This window comes from Pezoporus wallicus, unplaced genomic scaffold (genome assembly GCF_028554395.1).
Source record: "Pezoporus wallicus isolate ANWC-B61680 ecotype Strahan unplaced genomic scaffold, APGP_CSIRO_Pwel_v1 contig_2025, whole genome shotgun sequence".
NCBI classification, from domain to species: domain Eukaryota; kingdom Metazoa; phylum Chordata; class Aves; order Psittaciformes; family Psittacidae; genus Pezoporus; species Pezoporus wallicus.
Window position 1 is genome coordinate 1,173,088 of NW_026640253.1, and position 21,116 is coordinate 1,194,203.

General features: G+C 35.8%; 1 protein-coding gene across 8 annotated transcripts in view; it reads left to right on the forward strand.

Moving 5' to 3' along the window:
- Positions 1-21,116, forward strand: part of SOX6 (SRY-box transcription factor 6) — a 371,657-nt gene that overhangs the window by 46,470 nt on the left and 304,071 nt on the right. For 5 of the 8 annotated variants that reach the window (XM_057418199.1, XM_057418194.1, XM_057418197.1 and 2 more), the window contains one exon: positions 9,253-9,323. The gene's annotated coding sequence lies outside the window, so the exon portion shown is untranslated. Of the gene's footprint in view, positions 1-9,252; positions 9,324-18,871; positions 18,961-21,116 lie in introns of all 8 variants that reach the window. The other 3 variants (XM_057418198.1, XM_057418201.1, XM_057418196.1) reach the window with 1 other exon arrangement.

Here is a 21,116-nt window from a genome sequence, read left to right on the forward strand (position 1 = left end):
CATGCCCTCTTAGAACTGTACACTTTTAAGACCCTTTGCAACCATGTACACAGCACTGAGAGCAATGGGATCTTGAATAAACCTGCAACCTGCTGTACCATCCTACTGTACGGTCCTTGGTTGTATCTTACTGTCCTCATTAGTCCTTAGTTGTAAAGAAAGTGGATTAAGTTATTTGGAAGCAAAGACTAGTTAGCAAGAAAAGAACTGAAATTTTAAACATATTTGTTGGAACTCTAACCTTTTACAGTTTCTTAAATGGAGAGAAAAATAAGGATTAAAATCTTTGTCAAGTGGGAAAGATCTTCTGTGAATCTGATTTTGGTTCTTGAGAGTGGCATTAGCTAAGATTTTAAACATTTTCTTTTTCCTTGATTTCCTAGGAAGATTTCTTATATGTTCACTTATACATAAGTAAGTAACTTCGCACTGCATTCCAAAGGGTGCATATGCCAGAGAAAGAGGGCAGGGTCGCCTGGAAGAAAGAAAATTTCTAGCTCAAAGAAGCAAAGTATGCCTAGTTAAAGTAAAACAGAGGAATCAAAAATATTACAAAAAAAAAAAAACAACAAACCAACAAAACCTACATACTTTATAGCTACCAGGGAGTAGTTATAACTTGTGTTCTAATGATTTCTGATGGATGTTGCTGCAGTGTTCACTCTGGTGTTCATTAAAAAGTAAATGGAGAAAACACCGCCCTAAAATTCCACAGCAATAGCTGCTTCATTTAGCACAAGACAGAAACATATTTGAAGCACTTCCTAAAGAACTTTCTTTTTAAAGAAATAGAAATCATTCCCTGTATATTTTTCTTTCCTCCTTCGATTCCTTTTGTTTAGTTAAACCAGTGATAAGATCTTCTAATGAGACCTGTCAGGCTGATGAGTTAATTTGATTAATGCCAACTTTTAGAGTGTATGATTTTATTTTTTTTTTAGATCAGTATTCCATTTACATCTTTGAAAATATTATATGCAAAGCACCTAGTAGCTACCCCTCTAGCCATCAGCTTTTCATTGCTGCCTGTCAGTATCATGCTGAGGGCAGGTGCATATAGCCTGAGGCTCACAGATGTTGAGCAATGCTGGTAAATGCTTGGAGATACGGTTTTATATGACTGTCTAAAGAGGCTAGGAATCATTTTCAGCATGTGAAAACCAGAACTCTTTCCCCAAACTTGCCTTTAAATTTGTAGTTTGTGACAGTCTGTCCTAAAGTGCAGGGCACCTCTGACTCCAAGATCAACAGTTTACTAATATGTGATCTCTATACACAGTACAAAACCCAGGCTATGAATGTAAGGCTTACCTTTATGGACTGGTAAGAAGTAGTGCTTTAGCATTTTAACCTGCTTGATTGTTAGTACCCATGATTGGGCTTATCATAAACTGGAGTTAAGGGTTGTTGTATCATTTATTTGATGGGCAGTATTGCCTGTAAGGATTTCTATCAGTTATGAAGATATTTCAGTTCTAGTTTCAAAATACCTTGCAGAGGTGAACGTTTCAGAAGAAATAAAAAAATCAAAATCTTTAGGTGTTAGGCAACAAGAGCAAGTATTGTTCAAAATCACAATCAAGATTTTGACAGAGATGACATAGGTGAAAATGAGAAGAAATTAGGGCTTTACCTGGTTAAGTCTCCAAAACTTGAATTATTATCAAACTGATAACTTTACCATTGAAAGCAAATTTCTGTTTCAAGGTGTACTCTTTCCTTAATTAAACTAAATTTTTTGCTTTTTTTTTAAGCTAATGAAGTAGTTGTGTTAGGAGAGACTGAAAGGAGTCTGAGAAATTTTTATTTTGAGGCCTTGGTATGGTAACGTGGTTCATATTGTTTCATGTGATTCATTTGTCCAGCAGGTGAGAGTTAATTATCTTCAGGACTGATCGTAGTAGATAATCACAAATAGAATGGTCCTTTGGGCAGAATACAAAGCTATATCCTTACTGGTAACACTCTGTGCCCTCATATTTGGGGAATGATTTTCTGACAGAGAATGCATATGTAAGATGGGTTTCTAATTGACTCAACCGATCATTGAAGAAAGAATCTTTATTTACTTACGATTCTTCTAAAGTGGAATTAAAATGAGAGTAGTTGGACCTCCTTTTCTCTGGTTATAGTGTCAGGAGAAATGAATTTCAAAAATGAGAGCTGAGAAAAGAAGTTACCATATGAGGTCTCTAAAAAAAAAAATAAAAAAATTGACTTAAGCTATAATTATTATGTAGTAAGAAGGTTTTGTCCCTCACAGAATCCAGGGAAGTGGACCTGAAGGCAGACATTCTTCAGGCCTTCTAATTGTTTTTCATGTCCTACTTAACAAGCTTTGAAATCTGAGCTTTAGTAATATGGTCCTCTCCAATAGAGAACCCCAGTATTTTGTCTTGATTAACACTACCTTCTATGGGAGCAAGTAGCACACATATATGTAATATTACAAAATGAATTTGTCAGAAAAAAAATGGTAATTTGTTTACAGCTGGCTTAACTCCTTGCCATTTGGCTCACAACCTCTTACATTAAATTCTAAAGGTAAGGGTAGATCGCTGCATTTTTCTTTTTCTTCCTTTTTTTTAAATTGAAACCACCAAGGGTTTTTTGGTTTGTTTTGGTTTCTTTTTGTGACATTTTTTGTTTTGATTTGTTTAGGTCCACAGTAGTTGTGACAGGTTGAGTCTCCAATTTTCAGGGAATTTTCAAATGCAAGTGCTGTATGGTATATTTATGCTGAAATTTTAAATATGTTCATGTGTGCCCATGCATCAGTATTATTGTTGATACTTCTAAAATATCAGCTAGACATTTCAGCTATCTTACCATTTGTAGCTCTTGGAAATAACTGCAAAAGTGGGCTTTCACAATTAGCACTTCCCCTCCCTCTTACATAAATATCTCTTTGCTTGAGGGCTTTAGTTTCCTGTTTAAGAGGTTTCTTGTTATTCTTCCAAGCCTTGCCTATGCATATGTAGGTGTTACACTATCAAAAATTATACCAAGGAGTTTGCACCTGGTAAATGTAGCACAAGTTCAATGTAGTAGATGTTCAAGTCAAAGTCCAGTGAGAGAGCTCAATGAATATGTGTTCTAAACACTTTCCACGTTGTACAATGACTGAAATCCTCCCACATTATTTGAGTGCTTCCAATGCCACATAATTCTTGGTGCTTTGTTAGCAAGGGAAGGACAGTAATGGAATTTGGTTTTATTTTTCATTCCAAAAAGACCATTTATTTTGCTCAGAGGAGGTTAGCAGTTGTAGATAAAATATAAAAATATAGAGATAATAGATAAGAAAATTGGAGATAAAATTAATATGTATCTGTAAATATAGATAGTTGATTTGAATCTCAGATCAGTGCAATTCCATTCTGTTGTGTAACTGAATTTCAATTTAGTACAATCCAGAGCTCATGAAGCTCGTTGGAGAGACTTAACTGCATGCTAAATTACAGTTTGAATAATGTTTTATACTTTTTATACTGTCCTTTTTGGTCATATGACTGAGCTGGAAGAACTGTCTTTTAAACAAAGTAAGACAGTTCTTCAGTAAAATTACATTAAACATTGATCTGAATCTGTAAGGGCAGTGAACCTGACGCATTACGTATGCCAAAGATAAAGGGAGTCAAAGACTACTAACAGTACTTTTAATTTTAAATCAATTTGTTAAGAAAAATTACCTGAGCGTGGTAGGCTAGCAGCTTCTAGTATGGGTGTTGTCCTTCTTGCATAATGCTATCATTACATAATGACATCATTATATAATAAACAAAACCATTGTTATTTTGTGTTAGAGTTGTATCCAGGGAGCCCTTGTGAGATTGTATTACAGCAGCACCCTGAGACCCTGTTAGGGTTACAAGTCCCTGTACACATAAAGTAAGAGAAGAAAGAGCTGTCATTTCAAACGGGGGAAACTAGAGTTGCAGCACAGAGAGAGAGATAAGAGAAATAAATTGGGAAGTACTATGATGCAGGTCAATGTGAGAGCTGCCATATTGGGCAGTGAGGTTTTGTGGGGTTGATGTCCATGGTTCTGTAACAAATGTGAGTCTCTGCAGAGTGACCTTGGATGTCATTTCCAAGCCATGCTGATTTGCTAGGTGTAGAAAGTGACTTTCCAAGTGCAGTTTGTATTTGCTGTGAAATTTGTTCTGTATCTGAGATATCCTTCTAACAGTATTACATCCTGGAAGGCTTTCTGGTATTTGGAACACCAGTCATACCTCTTAGTTCTTGTAATGCTGCAACTTTGCATTCTGGGCTTTGTTTGCCTTGTACTGCCTTCAGAGTTTGGATCGTGAATGTGAATGCTGCGCAATGATACCCATTTTGAAAGCTTTCTCTGGTTTCCTTAATTCAGTCAGATTGATGAGGAATGATCCAGCTCATGGCTGTAGCTTACATGAAGTTCAGAAGTGTTTCTGTGTCATAGCTGTATCATGTGAGTGGCAGTGGGCTGGTGCAGGAGCTGCTGGGAAACCTGAGTCCCTTGATGTGGGAGCAGGGAGCCAGCGGTGCTTATCAGCCCACCGCGGGCCACTGAGGAGCCTTTTGCTATCACTACCCCATGAGTTATAACTGGAGTTCCACCTTCAGCCTTCCAAGCAGTGTGGTGTATGTCTTGTGGCCTGTATCTGCTTGAAAGTATGCATACAGAGCTTATCAGATCTGGAATTCTAGACCCTTCCTTTTATATGAAAGAATAAATACACATTTACATATTTCTTTCATCTGCACAGCAAACTAGGCAGTTTTGGTGTTTTCAAGTGTAATTTTAGTGGGAGATGTAATAATACATTGAAAATAGTTGTTGGACATGTTCAGCACTTTTATCATCAAAATCCTTTAGTCTTAACCTGATGCAATGCTGTGAAGCGATACAGCCCAAAGACCTTAGTTTTGTATTCTGTGCTCAGGTCCTGTAGTGATTGGATGCTTTATAGAAATGCAGGCACACAGCAGAGAAATCTTCACAAGCTGCCTGTTGAAAACATAACGCAATTTTGCAAATGCATGGACCTTTACAGAAGAGATCACAAGGAGCTCTTATATAATCTAATGCTGCCAGGTAATGTGCTCCTAAAGAGTGAGATCTCTTTAGGAGAGACAGGGAACAACTGTCTTGTGAACCACCTGTCGGGTTTGGCGAAAGTGATGATGCTTATGGAACTCCTTTTTTCAAGAGGCAGTTTGCAGAAACACCACCTATTGTATGTCTACGTTGACATGCTTTTTGTAGGCAGATGTGAGGTTGTTCTAAACTGGAAGTCATGTAGTTTACGTAAGTGCTAACCATAGCTAAACTGAATTAGAGTGGGTTTGTGGCCAGTCATCTCTGAGTGTGGGCAGAGTGAGCTCATATCTGCCTGTGAAATGCTGTGGAGATGTATCCTATTTTAGGTATTTTTTGAGCCTTGTTTCTGTAATAACGACATCACTGCTTCTGGTATGTAGAACTGTAAGCCATCAGTGTTGCAGAAGGAAGAAATAGTAGCTCCTTTTTGTGAATAAGGAACTAAGAAGCACAAAGAAGCTCTTCTGCTGGCGGTTGAGCAGAAAATTTATAGCAAAGGCAGTATCAGAGGACAGAGCTTTGGAGACCAATTTTAACATTGTTTGCACTGTGTTGTTATTACTTCACTGTGATGCAACGTGTTTTAAAATGAGCACTTGCATAACAGGTGGTATGCTCTGATTCCTTCTTTGATAAATCATTTCTCTGCAATCTCTGTTGCAGAAATCCAAGTGAGGATCATTGCAGAGGGACTATTCTAAAATGAAAAGTATGAGGGAAACAACATTGTAGTTGGTTTGGTTGGTTTTTGTGTTGTTTTGGTTTTTTCCTCCCCTTTGCCTGGTTTTTGTTTCTTTGCTAATTCATGGGACCAAGGAGAGTAATGTTTAAGAAACAAGCCAGCAAAGGCAGTAAAATACAGTCCTCATCCATTGAAGAGTAGTGACACAAAGGGAAGATAACAGGAAACTCCTTGTCTCTTTTTTAGAAAGTTTCATCTGTAGTGGTCAATTGCTCTATTTACTTTCCTGTTTCAAAATGATCATGTATGAAGTGTTTTCCATGTGTAAACTATTCTTCATTAAATCATCTTGAAACTGCAAAAGATTTCATCATGATCAGACTGCTGTTACCTCCTTTTTGCGATTGTGTCTGGGGTTCATTAATATTTTAATTGTGAAATTTTTCACATTTCAGGGTATGAAATTGCTATGTGATTCAGGACCTAAGTGTATAGCTTAATTTCCTGTATTATTCCTTTTTCTCATTCCACATAATGCTATAATTCTGAAAATAGTTTTTTAACAGTGTTGAATGGTACATATTTTGGTCCCAGCAGCCCACAATGATAGGCCACATTCTCAAATAATATAACATGATGCCATGTTTTTTACTAAGTAACTGCTTCCATTTTTTACTTGCAGGCTCCTTGATGCTCACTGATGACTGTTCACAGAAAATGCAGACTACTTGTAGAGGCTCTATCTTAGAAGAATAAGAATTTTTTAATTAAATATTTTATAGAATGACTAATATTATTTTCTTTCCTGAAAATAAAATCTCTAGGAATTATTACAGCTGATGGTGCTTGGGCAAAAAGCTATTTTATAAGTGGCATTTGGCTACTTACAGAATTTTCTTTGGTTTATAACATATAAGGCATACAAGATCACACAGTCATTTAGAGATGTACATAATTTAAGTCCACCATTCTCTTGGTGTCAGTGTGAGTTTGCAAGTCAAGCAAAAGCTTAGCTTTTTGAAAAGTGAGTTATTTTGAAGGATTCTGGTTTTGAAATTGTTGGTTGATTCTGCATTATTCTTAGTCAAGTCAGTGAGAGAGGTTTAACTTTATTAACAATTCTTTTAAGCCAGGCCTGTGACTTTTTTGGTGTTTGCAGATATGACCTTGGTCTTATTTCATGTTACTTGATGTTAGGACACCTTTGCCTGTTTGAGAAAAAAACCGAACAACTCCAAACAAACAGTCAAACCCATGAAAACTACTACCATGTTTGCTTTTGAGCAAACATTTTCACTTAAGAGGTAACCTTTTTATGGTTTACTAAAATGGAATTTTTGGGACAAACAAGGAGAAAATCAACCTTTGCTATTTTCATTGAAAGTGTGTTGTCTGAACCCTTAGGTCCTTTTCTAAATCCCTGTCTTTAAAGTTTCTTGTTCTCATGGCAGATTGTGTTATTTAGTTTTTTTTTTATTCTGTTTTCCAAGACTTCGTAGTCCATTCCAGTTGTTCATAGCTATTTCTGGTCAGTTAGATTGTTTTCAGCATTATACTCTGGTTGTGTTCATAGACTACTGTTATTACTGAACACTTACTTGATTGCATGTTTATTGAATTTATGAAGGCAGTGTGGTTGAAGTCAGTTTTGCCTGAGGTACTAAATGCAACAGTCTAGCGCAAACGAGTCCATTTAGAAAGGTCTGGTCTGTTTGAGGTTGGGGTTTTTGGTTTTTCCACCTTGACTATCTTCAGAATGGATAAGCCTTGCAGCTGATTCCCCATTTTGAGGTGTTATCTGAGCAACAAGCCTTCATTTGCTCAGGATCTCTGTTTGGCCCTCTCCCTCACTTGCACTGTTGCTGTAAGGATCAAGGCTTCACGTGCACATTATTCTTCAGGATATTTTACCAAACTGAGCTTTTTTCCTGATAGATTAACAGAGTGCTAGAGCTAAATTTAAAATTTTGTATATTTAACCTTTCCCCCTAATTGCTTGCCCAGAATAAAGCTTTGGTCCTTTGTTCCTAAATTCTCTACATGAGGTGGTGTGCATTAAAGTGTATTTATACTCTTTCAGATTAATTAACTGTGACCTTATGAACCACTGTCCTTGTTTAATTGGTGGCTCCAAAGCACACTAATGGCATAAATCAGCTGATAATGAGATTCAGACTTGCTTTTAAAATATATAATAACACTGCGTTGATATAGCAAATGAGATTTGTTGACTCTCTGTTGGTATTACAGGAAAGAAGACACAATTAAATGTGTACTTTCAGGATGGGGGAGGGCTTGGTTGGAATGAATAATATGCACTTCAGTGTGGGTGTATGAAATAAGGAGGATATTCTACATCAAGATAAGTTTGGTATTCTCTCCTTGTCTCTAGGCACTGTGCAGTACTGGCTGGTGCACTTTAGGATACAGAAATGTTGTGGGAAGGTGTTTCTTAAAGATTACTGGAGGCTAACAAAAATGATGATTTCATCTTAAATATAGTTACATGTTTTTAAACTGAGCTTACACCCACTGTTTTATGAACTGCAAATTAATCAGCTCCCAGAGAACAAAAAGGTTTTGACCTAAACTAGTTGCTTAGGCTCCATTACTATTTTCAGTTTAATGTTACCCATATCCATCCTCACATTTTGGAAAGAAAACAAGGACTGTGCAACAAAGTTTCTTTGTTTTCATAAGAACTAAAAATGTGCTGTATGTAGACCAAACAATAAAAATAAACTACTGAACTACCTTCTAAAGCATGGGGGTTCTGGAGAGAGGAAACCATGGATATTTAGAGGTACAATGTGAGTCATTGTGCTAGTTAAAGGATTTTATAAGGCAAGCTCTGTGGGTTTGAGTTGCATCTGTTACCTCTCCAGCTAGAACTGAGGGATAGGAAGGAAAAAGAATGTTGGATTTAATCATGCCTTATAGTGAACACATTGTACTTAGGCTAAGTTTCTGACTGGGATCTAGACTGTAGAAGAACAAGTTAGTCTCTTTCTCTATGAATTTTGCCTCAAATGGGTTTCAGTTAAATGCACCTAGGCCATATTTTACACCAGTTTAGCTGCAAAATGCTGTTAACAAAATACTTTTTAAAAATAATGAATGTTCTGTAACATTTGAAAACAAAATACCAAGCAAAACCCTCAATCAGCCAAAACCCCCCTCACAGCTGTTTTCCTTATTAAAAGATAACCATGCTTACATTTATGATACTTCTTAGAAGCCATAATGGACTGGGTTGCTATGGTGTGAGATGCAGAACAATGAAATAATTGTTTCACTTGGTATTGGCTTCCTGGAAACAAGTTCTGTGTAAATCACTTGCCTAAAGACTGACAACAGGCTTGTGTTTTGCTTTATTTAGTTCATAGTTAAAAATTCTAACTATTCTATAATGATAAAAAAGTAACATTTATCAGTTCTGGGCTTTCTTTTGTTTCAACTTGTTTTCCTTTTACATTTTCAGGTCAGTTTCATGAATTCAAAAGCAACTTACCAGTGATTTCTGGGAGCTGGGGCTGATTTTCTTGTGTATTTGTAAGTATTTAATGATTGTTTTTCTTGTTATGTTCATCTTTCTAATACTCTATTAACATGAAGAGCGGAAGCTACTTTAAAATGTTGCTGTCATACCATGGTTTTAGAATGTTGCTTTTATTAAGAAATGTACCTAACTATAAACTTATAGGTTTTTTTGCTATCAACTTATGCTTCAGCTATTTGGAAGGACTTTTAAAGCAAATGCTCCATGTGTTTATTGAGGAAACACTGGGACCATGAGTATCTGCTGAACTGGGAATGTATTTTTATATATGCTGAAGAAAGCTGACCTTTATGGTTGCAGCAAAAGTGCTAAGACTGTAGTCATTTAGGCCTAGCCCAAGAGCATATTTCAGCATCTGGCCAAGTTCAAATAAAGCAAATGGGACTTGCTAGGCCTATGCATAAATGCTTTGAGAAAGAGAAAGAGAGGATCTGCAAGATAGTTATTAACACAACAAATAGAAAGCTTTCAGAATTGCTGTTTTGAATAGCCGTTTGCTTTAGTCAAGTATAATAAGGAAAATCTAATGGGACTTAGACTTGGCATGATATAAATTATTGCTATACCTCTTGCATGATATAGTATAAATGAAACCAATCTATGCAGCTTGTTCTGTTAAGTCACAAATATAGTTTATGAATAAATATTTATTCAATCATTTGTGGAAAAAGATGTTCACAAAACTACATTCATGAGGGAAAAATATGGCTGGTTCTCCTCTCAATATGGAAATATGCTCAATTTGTACTAACCCTTTCTCTTTACAAATGTTCATTTTCTTATATGGTTTTGCTATTATGTTTGCAGTTCCCTTCATTTACAGGTCAGCATATTTTTAATAAGCACTGTCAGTCAAATTTAAAGAAAATATTATCAAATAAAATAAACAATTTTTAAAAAGTACTACCACTGAAAAATAGTTCTGAGAAGGCAATGGTAAAGTGATTACTGAATCGAGAGAGGAATTTATTGTAACTCTTCCTGGCTTTGCCACTGCATGTTTTTTTCAAGCAAGCAGGCTTTCTTTGCCTTGTTTCTCTCATCTGTAAATGGAAATAGTAATATATCTATCAATACAAACAATACCTCTTTATACCTCAATATGGAGTATACTTTCTAATCAAAGCAATGGAATAAATGCAATAGTATATTCATGGTGAACTTGTTTGTGCATATCAGGCTAATTGGGTAAGGACCTGTATGTATTGTTTAATTATTGTTAAATGTTCATGTAGTATTATAAACATATAAAGAGCTTTAGTAATTTTTTTGTGGACTCCTGATATGAGCCCTGCTTTTCCTGGTTGACAGCGACAAAAAGCTGTGGTAAAAAATTGGTGTAAAAAGTACTTTGAAAACAATGTTTGGTTTTTAGGTGAATCAAGTAAGTACTTAACCTTTAATGAGAAGTGTTGACTGTTGTTACCACATTGTTATCACATGACTGGCTTTTGCAGAAAAGTTAGTACAGTTGGGACACCTTACATTATTGTGACCATGAGAGTTGGGAGGTGGTTCAGCAGCCCTGCCAATGAAGACATGAAAATTACTATACAAATTTTATACAAATGAATAAAATGAATCACAGTCTAGTCTTCTATAGGTATTCTCTGCAACTCAGAGTTTAGTCACACTGGCATGAATATCTGGAGAAGCTAACACTATGGTTGACTGTTCTTGTTCTCCGATTAAAGGAGTTATTTTAGTATTTAGCACAATGTATCTAGGAACATATGCAAACCTTGAGTTCACATCAACTGAAAATAAAATGTAGGATGTACAACTGACTGATTCAGTCCCATGTTTCCTCACATACCAAAACCAGGATTGAAGTATACATTCTACAGTAATACAGGTTTAGATCTTAAGTCATCTCTATTGTACCTCTCCAAACCTGCAGATATTTTGTAGGTAGTATACATTAGTTCAACAAATAGAGACTCTTACTATTCGATAACAGTAATATGAACAGTGCCATAAATTTCCACTGTGCTTTGTAGACTAATAGGGCAGGTTGTTACCTCAAGTATCTTTCAATTTAAAGGCTTGATTTCTGCAGATACTTATTCATGTGAGGTGACTGTGGAAGCTGATGAAATCAGGATCAGGACTTGAGGCTGAGCAAAAAGGCCCTGAGCAAATGAGACCATAAATGGGAGCCTCGGGGGGTTGGTATGAAAGACAAAACCTTTGCATATGTAAGGAGTTTTGAGAAGATTCAATTCTAAACATCATTTAAAAAATGCTAATGAGAAATGTATACCTTTTTCATGTTATGCTATAATATTTGGTCATGTTTTTATAGTGTGTTTGTTTGATCCATACTCCAAATAGAGGGAGTGTAGATCAGTGCTCGAAAGAGACTGATCTTTGAAACTGTACATTTTTTTTTTTTATATGGGAATACATCTCAGGATCAGTTAAATACTGCTATAAGTCTATACCAAAGCTGTTTCAACCAGGGGCTATAATAACTTTTTCCTCAAATTTTTTTAAGTTTTGTCATAGATGCATTCTGCTGTAACATGTAATTACTTGGATCATCCAGTTCAGACAACTTTGGATGTTTTGGTTTTTTTTTTTGTCATATTTGTCTAGTTTTGTTCAGGAGAAAACAGGATTGATGATTCATACAAAAGTAAATTTCATGGAAAATGTGACATTTGTGCTTTTGTGTTATGCCCACAGTGTAATTGTCCTAACTAAAGGTTACTTTTTTCAAGAATGTGGTCTTAACATGGTTTAATTTAATTGTTCTTCTCAAGTAGGTTTGTCCAGTAGTAAACTGCAATAGTTATTTAAAGTTACAAGTGGCAAAATAAATGTCCTCTAGTAACACAGCATTTAAAACAAATTTTGCTTCTACATCAGCAATTAGAAATACTTTTTTACTAGCAGCTTGGTTTCTGTGTAAACGTTTTATTGTGATTTGACTACAAAGTGAAAACACCGACAGAGTCCCTCCCCACTCCAAATGAGTGGTGTTAAAGATCATGAAACTTCAGTGTCTTGTGAGAGCAGCTGTTCTGTGAAAATCAAACTGCTTTATAAACAAATAGCAGCATCTTTTTTTAAGAAGGTTTAAAAACAAAAATAGAAATGCTGAGGGACACTCACATGCACACGCATTACAACACAAGAAAACCGAGATTGTGAGTAAGTAAACTTTATCTTTTCAAACACTTATTCCAGTCAGCCCATCATCAGGGAGAATGCTTTGCTTCAAACTCAAGACTTGATTTTTTTCTTTTCCTCAATCTTATTTTAAAGGCAATATTTATTCTTTTTTGTTTTATTTTGGAATGGTTCTATTTAAAACGTAGAATGTGTTTATTTGCACCAGAGAGCTTCTGATTGGTGCTCTGTATTTGTACCAGCTTATTTAAAGGGAGAAAAACTATTAAATTATGATTATTTACATGATAAAGTCAAAGAAGGTGCAGCTTATTCGGAACAAGTGAAGACATATGAGGCTTTGGCACTATTTACCTTTGCGGGTTTAACTGACAGCATCTAAATGTTCTACTGAATTACAGTTAATCTGTTTGGTAAAATATGGTGTCTACTTTCTAGAAAAGCTATATACAGAACTCACTTCTTAAAAAGTTGATCTCTATTTTTCTCTTCATAAGGTATAACTGTTCATCAGCGTTTTGGTCAAGGAGGTGTTTACCACCTTATCAGTTCTTTGTAGAAAAAGCTGTTTCTTTCAAAATTCCTGTTAAGAAAGTAAAGGGATGCCTTACTAGAAGCTCTATTTGCTGCTACATCCATACTTTTCTGGCATGTATGTGCTGGAAGCATCATATTTGAAGCTTTATTTTCTTTGGATTATTTTATAAATGATGAACATAAAATCTGTTTCTAGTGGAACACTATCTTACTGGTTTTATGCAATGCTTACATGACAGTAGCACACATATTTTCTAAGAAAAAAACAAAGTTCCAGTGTATAACGTGTATAAATAAATACATAAGTAAGGCACCTGCCTGGAAGAGTTTTCTGTCTGAGAAAGGTTCTGTAAATACAGTAAATACACATATTTTAGATGTACTTGGGAGAGTCAGATGGGTAAAAATAAAATGGAATGGGGAAGGGGCATTTCTTTACACTTGACTAATACCTGGTGCATAGATACCCAAGCACATTTGCTAGTGTAGATCTAATAGAAGCATAGCTGCATCCATCCAGAGCTTTGTAGTTGTAACTGAATAGAGGAAGGTGTGAAAAAAACACTGAAGGAGAGAGGAAAGTGGCTGGGACATTCATCTGCTAAGAACAGGACAGAAGTTAAATCAAACCTATGAAAAGTTCTGTTTGGTTTTCAGTATCTGAAGTTTTCTCTCCCATGCTATGCTTCTAGCAGGGATGTTTCATGGACTCCCTTGGGTGAATTGTTCACAAAGCTGTGTGGCTGTCGGAAGTCATCTAGAGACTTCTAGTTCTAGTAGAAGTAGTGTCTGTTTCAGGATGCTGGCACAGAAGCATCTGAGTTCCCATTTACCTTCTGCCTGCAGTAATCATTGTTTTGGCTGCTTCTCTGTTGACTGTACAGACTGTTTCTCGGTAGTAAGTAGATAAATTCGTAGATATACAGAATGTTCACATTGTGGAAGCCATATGCATTGTATTCATTTTAGCCACTTTTTCTTAAAGGCAAGTAGTGCACTTAAGCTACTTCTAAGAGATTTTTGTGCTTAATGTAGCACAGAATTCTTCAGGTCTTTATGAAGAATGAAATGTAGAGAGAAAAACATACAAAAGAGAAACATACAAAACAGCAAACATACAAAAATAACAGTTTTGATTCATAGAAACCTGAAGGGTTTCATGCTATTAGACTCTAGCATTTACTAACATGAGGACACCGCCGAGTGTGACAGCGCTATCCAGCTAGGTTCTGACACCCTGCACAAAGGCAGAGGCCACATATGTAGTGTTTGCTTTACCTTTCGATGAGGTTCATTTAGTGAAGCTGCTGCTAGAAATGTTGTTTCAGAGGATTGTCATGCTCTGGATATGAGAATTCCTTGCTCTGCTGCTGCTCCATATGTGTGCTGGATGAGATCTATGTAATGCACTAGATCCATCTGCTGTCTAAAAAATTCTTTGCAAAAGTACTAAGCAAGAAATGTGAATGCTCAGCCAAACAATTATACATGCTGTTGCAGTTGTATGCAATGCTTGGAAGAGAGGAATCTTAGCAAATATTTGTGCTAAGCTGAATTAAGAACATGGAAGCAAAGTATCTGTGCATGTCCATACCTAGACAGAGTTTTATAGGTTTGCTGCAAGTGATGGGCATTTGCAGAGCCAAAATATTTTTAGAAGAAACAGTTATTCATCACAAAATGAAACCTTTGGGTCGCTTAATAACTACAATGCAGGATCTTAGAAAGGCTGTGAAGAGGATTTTCTGTAAGCTGTGCTGTGAGCAGTAAATTATAATACAGTATTTCTCATTCTATGGAAATTACACAAAGGATTTCTTATTCTGTAATATGGATGAACACGAAGAATTGATGTTGGCGTTAACTTTTCAAATCATATTACTTAAAACGGTGAGGGTTATAAAATGTCCACAGACAGCTTCATTTTCTCTCTTGTCTTCCTAATGCACATGTACCAATGGCTGTTTGATTCATTTATTGACATAAAACAGAATTGCTTAGAACTAACCACTCATTCATCATAATCACAGTTACCAGAGAGCGTGGGGTAAGAGGTTAACTGCTTGCTAGATGTATCAAGATCTTTGGTATATACCAAAGCCTGACTCGATAGAAATCTGATAATGGTCTGTTGGAGGTAAAATGGAAGTGTTAATAGCTAAATAAAAAAGTTGATAAAGACTGTACTGTAAAACACTCACATTTCTGAAGTTAATTAAAAAGAGCTGATCAAAGTGAAGCTTCCATTAAAAATGTTACTTTAAGGTATTAAAGATAGAGCATAAAGATCAATTTTAAAAATCAGTGTGTTTTCTTTTTTTTTATGGATTTTCCATTATATTTTTTCTTCTTGGAAGTACCTTCATTAATAATTAAAATATAAATAATTTGAAAAAGTTCATTTTAACTTTTAGTAGTTTATGTTCATGTACAGTGATGATGAATTGATATTTTGGGGTATCTACATTAACAAGACATTGAACAAAATAAATTTGAACTAACTGGGAGCAGCTTCTGTTTTTAATACATGCATGTGATGGATTCAGTACTGTGCATCATAAAATATTCAAAAATTTCACTTAATTGTATAAATACCATATTATCTTTATGAGTTTATTAGAAATTACTGTATAATCCTGGTTCTGAAACAATCTGAAAGATGCTCCCTGCAGGAGCCAAAAAGCCCCAGGGAGTAATTAATCCAACTCTCTGATGCTAAAACAAAGCAGGTTACCTGAGTTTTTGAAGTTTCATCTCTCACTTTTGCCTTCCCCAGTGAAACAGTTCACAAAATGTAAGATTTGATTCGAACTTCTTATTTTCAGTATAAAAAGTAAAGTTTGATGTAGAAAGGGAGATGATTTTCATCTGGAAACTGGCAGGAATGAGGGTCTGACTGAGACACATGGTCCTGCAGAAGATCTAAAGTAATGTAGGGCACCAGAATGAAAATGAATGACTAGCTAGCAAACTGGCTGTGTGTATGGATTCCTACCGGCTTACTGTGAGTTTTCTACTCAGATGCTTTAATATTCAATGCATAATAGTTTTCTTTCAAAGACTTGCTGAAGTGATCATATTAAAGCCCAGGAACCTGAAGCCAAGCTTATCATGATGAAAATGAGGTAAAAATTTAGTTCCTCAATACGTCGTAACTAGCTACCTAAAACTTGAGAGGTGCTTCCACAGCAGGCTTAAGGGGTTGGAGATATGGTTATTTCAGAGTGTGTGAGAATGCCCGTTGATTCTATTTCAGTAGAAGCTTGATGAACATCAAATTAGGCTCACGATTGGATAATCCATCAGTGGAAAGTAGGCAGCCCTTTGCATTTCAGAGACAAGTGTTCCAGAATGTACTTGGTTTATTAAACAATTCTGTGAAGTTCACTGACCTCACTTTTATTTTTCCTGTATTTCTGAGATACTTTTTAGACTTGATCACCTTAAGAGAACATGCACTATTGATTTATTTAAAGATATGATTTTGTCTTTAGTGTTTATTTATACTATTGATACTTAATTTCATTGTTCCTTTTTACCAAGTGAATTTATAAAATCTATCGGTGAAACTAAATAGCTGAGATTTTTCTTTCTAAGATGCAATGTTCTGTTTTTTTTTTCAACACTACTTTTTATGTCATTTTGTTGCTTCTTAGTCCAGTATTTTTAAAGTATGGGTAGAAAGTCTTGATTTTATGGAACACTTCCTTCTCCAAATCATGATGCAGATTTTAATATAAATTTTTGAAAAGCCATTTACCCCACAACTGTATTGAATCTCCCCTCCCTCCCTCTCCCTCCTCTATCCACTGAAGAAGTTGTTAGAACTCTCTTCTCCTGTCTTGCTTGGATAAAATTTTATCATAGCTAGGTTATTTGCCTTTTAAAATTGATTATATATTAAGGTAGCATCCCACCCTAGCAAGTACTGTGTTCGTTAAAGCCTGACATTATATCTATGTTTGTTAAGAAGTGTGAATGGGTTTGAAAGGAATCTTTGGCCCAAAGGTTTGTTTGGTATGAACTGAGGTACATTCACTTGCCTCTGAAATATCAGGTGTTGACTGCTGCCTACTCCAAGACTTTTCTAACCCAGTATGGAAACCTAATATATTCTTAATCTCTGTGTCTTGAAATATGATAAAGGAACAAACAAGCTCCTTTTCTGATCCTTCACAGCCCCATTCCTAGACAACCCCTGCTAGGAAGTGACTATTGCTACCATGTCTGTGTATAACTTTTCTGTAGTAAGTTAATTGTTTCGTTATCTTTTGTTCTTCATGATGATTTTTATGGACATCACTGTAACTTTTAGAGAATGATGAGGGGAACATAACCATTCTGTTACCTTTTTGCCAAATTCTTCAAAACAGCTGCAAGATCTTACTCCAGGTTCCTAGATTTGCACATTAGATAACGTTTATGCATTCTCTTCACTGGCCGGTTTACTTGAATAACTATATAATTATTGAACCAAATATAATATTTTTTCTCTTCCTGTTTTATTTTTTAAACTGAATTTATAATTCTTACTGCCACAGTATTCATTAGAGATTTGATTCAGTTTGTGGAATATTCAGCAGCAAGCTATAACAAGAATCAATGTTCTGTCTTCTGCCCTATTAGAAGCATTTAGATGGAGTTGATGCCTTCAAAGAGTGGTGTTTTGGGTTTTTTTTTTAAGGCTACATAGATTCTTGTACTTTACCCCAGAAACATGCTAGCCTTTCTTCCTCCCCACACTCTCTCTTTTTAACTCTGGTGGTTTGTTTCTGTGTGTGAATAAACTCCTTCAAAACAGCCTCCCATTTGAGATGGCTGTTGTTTATGGGCTTTTCCTCACCCACCCATCTGCCATTAACTATTTGGTTACCACTTGAAATATTTCATCATCTTCATCATCAAGATTCAAACTCATTGTCCTGTGGCCATTGTTGCTTAGCAGAACACCCATGCTTGCTCTCTACACAAACTCACACAAATTAATAACTGAGTGGAACTCCTCCTCCTCTGTGCTCCAGAAGGAGCTGCTCCAAAAAGAAGCCATTTATAGTAGCAATAAGCCGCTTCTCCAAACCATGTACAGATGTGTTATTCAACCAGTTAATATTGGGGTAGTTAAAATCACCCATTATTATTTTTCTGGCAGATTTTGCCACTTCATTAATATCTTTCAACATACTGAGTTGCTTGGCTGTTCCTTCTTTTACATGGCTTATATCATATCATGCCATCACAGCATATTCTGTAGTTTTGAGTTAATTGCCCAATTAACAGTGGTATTCATGAAGTGCTAGGAAAATTCCACAACTAATGATTTGGACAATTTCAAAATAGGTTGGTATTTCATAGTTTAAAATGTCAAACATGCCAATAGCTGCAAGCTTGACTGTGCAGGCTTAGAACCCAATAGCTCAAAAATTCTGTATGACAAAAATCATAATCCAGCCCTCAGGAAAAGGTTTCCCCAATATTTCCATTTAGGAAAGTTCTACACTACCCTCATTTCTCCTTGGACTGGTGATTTGGTGGTGTATTTTCTGGAAATGTGGAATAAATTACTTCTGGCAGTGGTGAATGCACGCTCACCCCCAGCCTGACCCTGGGTGTTGTTTATGGCAACATTGGAGAAACTATTGTAATAATGGTTGTGTATATGCTTGCAAAACTCAGGAAAACAGAGATGAGAGTGATTGGAAGGTTGTAGGATTTGCTAGAGGACTTTGTACTTTCCTTTCCCATTGCCTGGATTAGGTAGGGATATTAACAATGCATAGTTAGCTTTGATGGGCCATTGTTCCCAGATGCAACTGAGAGTTGCCAATAGACTCTGTAGGCAATGATCTGATATTTTGTTTTGTCTCACCAGCTGCCATGCAGAGATGCCAGGGAGACACTGCCGACCCTTTTTGCATTTTCTCACTACCTTCTGTGCCATTTATGAGTTACAGGACTGAGGTGAGGCAATGGACATAGTTTGCAGAGTCTGGGGATGGGCTGTGGCCGTAAAATAATTTCATTTTCATCACCCAAGGAAGAAATTATTCATTTTCAGGCTTGAAATTCAGGGTCAGAAACATGGATATGGTAAAGAAGTCATTTCACCTCCTGAAAGCTAAAGGATCACAGACTCATGAACATCTGGTATTTCCCTACTTACCCCGTATATTGAGACTGTATTGATGATCTAATGCAAACTGCTCAGAGGTATATGCATACATGATTAAGGCCTTAATTCAGCAACGTGCGTTAAGTACTTCAGGGTGCTTCCTTGCAATTGGCAAGACTTTGCAGGAGTTAAAATCCTGTGAATACTGAGATCTTCACTGGGATGGTACTGGTTATATTAGTATGGCTGCTGGATAACTGTTTTTTTTAAATTAATCTATTGAGATACAGCATTGTTTACATCTTTCTTTTAGTTCCTCTTGGAGTGTGGCAGATTCACAAGGGTATTGTAATTTACATTTTGTAACAAAAATATAGTGAATTGTCTTACCTCGTTCCTCTTGGGAAATCTGCAAACAATCATTAACACTTTCCATCAGTGTTCTCTTCAGAGTTTTCTAAACTGAACAGTATAGTGGTAAAAGCTCATTTTTAGATGCTGTTACAGCTCTTTCACGTCTTTATAGTACTGTAGTAAAGCTGAATTTACTAGCTACTCTGAGAGCAGGGTAAGGCAGCATTAGAATCTACATTAAAGTGATTCAAGACTCTTCAGAGAAAAGCCTTCTTAACTTGAGCTCAGATATGGTATGTGTTTTGGGGCAGTTTTCTAAGGATTTCTGATAAACTTAAATGCTAGCAACAGCAGCTGCTTTTTGAAATATTACTCTGTCCAGCTCAATGAAATTTAAGGGAATTTGCTTTGCTTTGTAAGCATATGTGATCAACATTAGCATGCAGGGGAGCTGCACCTGCAAATGGAAGGGAGGCTATGTCCTAGAGACTAATTTTGTGGTTTGAATTGGTAAAGATGGGAGGGATCAACTTAAGTGCACTTATTTCTCCGTGAAAGTTAGTGCAAATCTCCAGTTTCTCAGGTAGGTACCGTGCTCTGATGTATTTTTCCTAAACATTCTTCTTGGTGGCCATTCAGATTCTTTCCAGTTTGGGTGTATAGAGAAGATACTTGTTTTCATAAATGTTCATGAGTTATGAAAATGCAAACCCTTTAAGGTCATGCAGTTTGCATCCAGTCAGGTTGACCTGCAATAAGTGTAATAGTTACTGTACCTGGCTTTATGGTTCTGAACAGCTTACTTCATCTTGGTTTTCTTTCTTAATCTTTGACTATTTCACCTCTTTAAACTATAGTCTTATAATATATGGCAAAGCCTAGTGCCCAAAAAGAGGATTAGTGGGGCTCTCTAGAAATGGTTGTAATACTGATTACAATTACTAGTACAGTGGTAGTAGTAGTAGCAACTGCTACTACCTGTAGTACTGTTCAGTAGTGCAATTTTAAACTACTGAGATACTAATAACTTTAAAGCTTCCCACAACCACTAGGAAATGTCTTCCTGCTTTTAAGCAGGGTTTTGTGTGTTCTAATTCATGCAGGGTTCTGCATATTCTAATTGATACAGGAACTGTACATGTTTCTTACCTTGTTACTATTTTTCAGAAATTTTGCACCAAAAGCTTATTTTTCAGATTAAGCTTCAGTTTTGGAAATAACCACTTGGCCTATCATAATTTTAGAGAATTTTGCTATCATGAAATTAAGTGAATACCTTAAAGAAATCTTGCTGTTATAAATTAGTTAAACAAATTCTACAGAAACAGCAGGGATGTAAAAAGTGATTGATCATTTCTTGTTAATTTATTGGCAACGTTATCGACAGTAGTAACATACACAGTATTGCAAACTGTACAGAATGGAAGAAGATTGTTTTTTAACAAACATAATCACTATTTAAAAGTTAAATCTAAAGATAAATAATTTTGAAATAGAATGATGAAATAAAATATATATAAATAGTATAAGTCTATATCCAAGATCTAGAAATATTCTGTGTTTTATCCAGTTGCAAGATAAAACGTTTTTTGGGTTTTTTTTTGTTTTTTTTTTTCTTTTATGATGGAAATAGTATTTATAATAAATACAT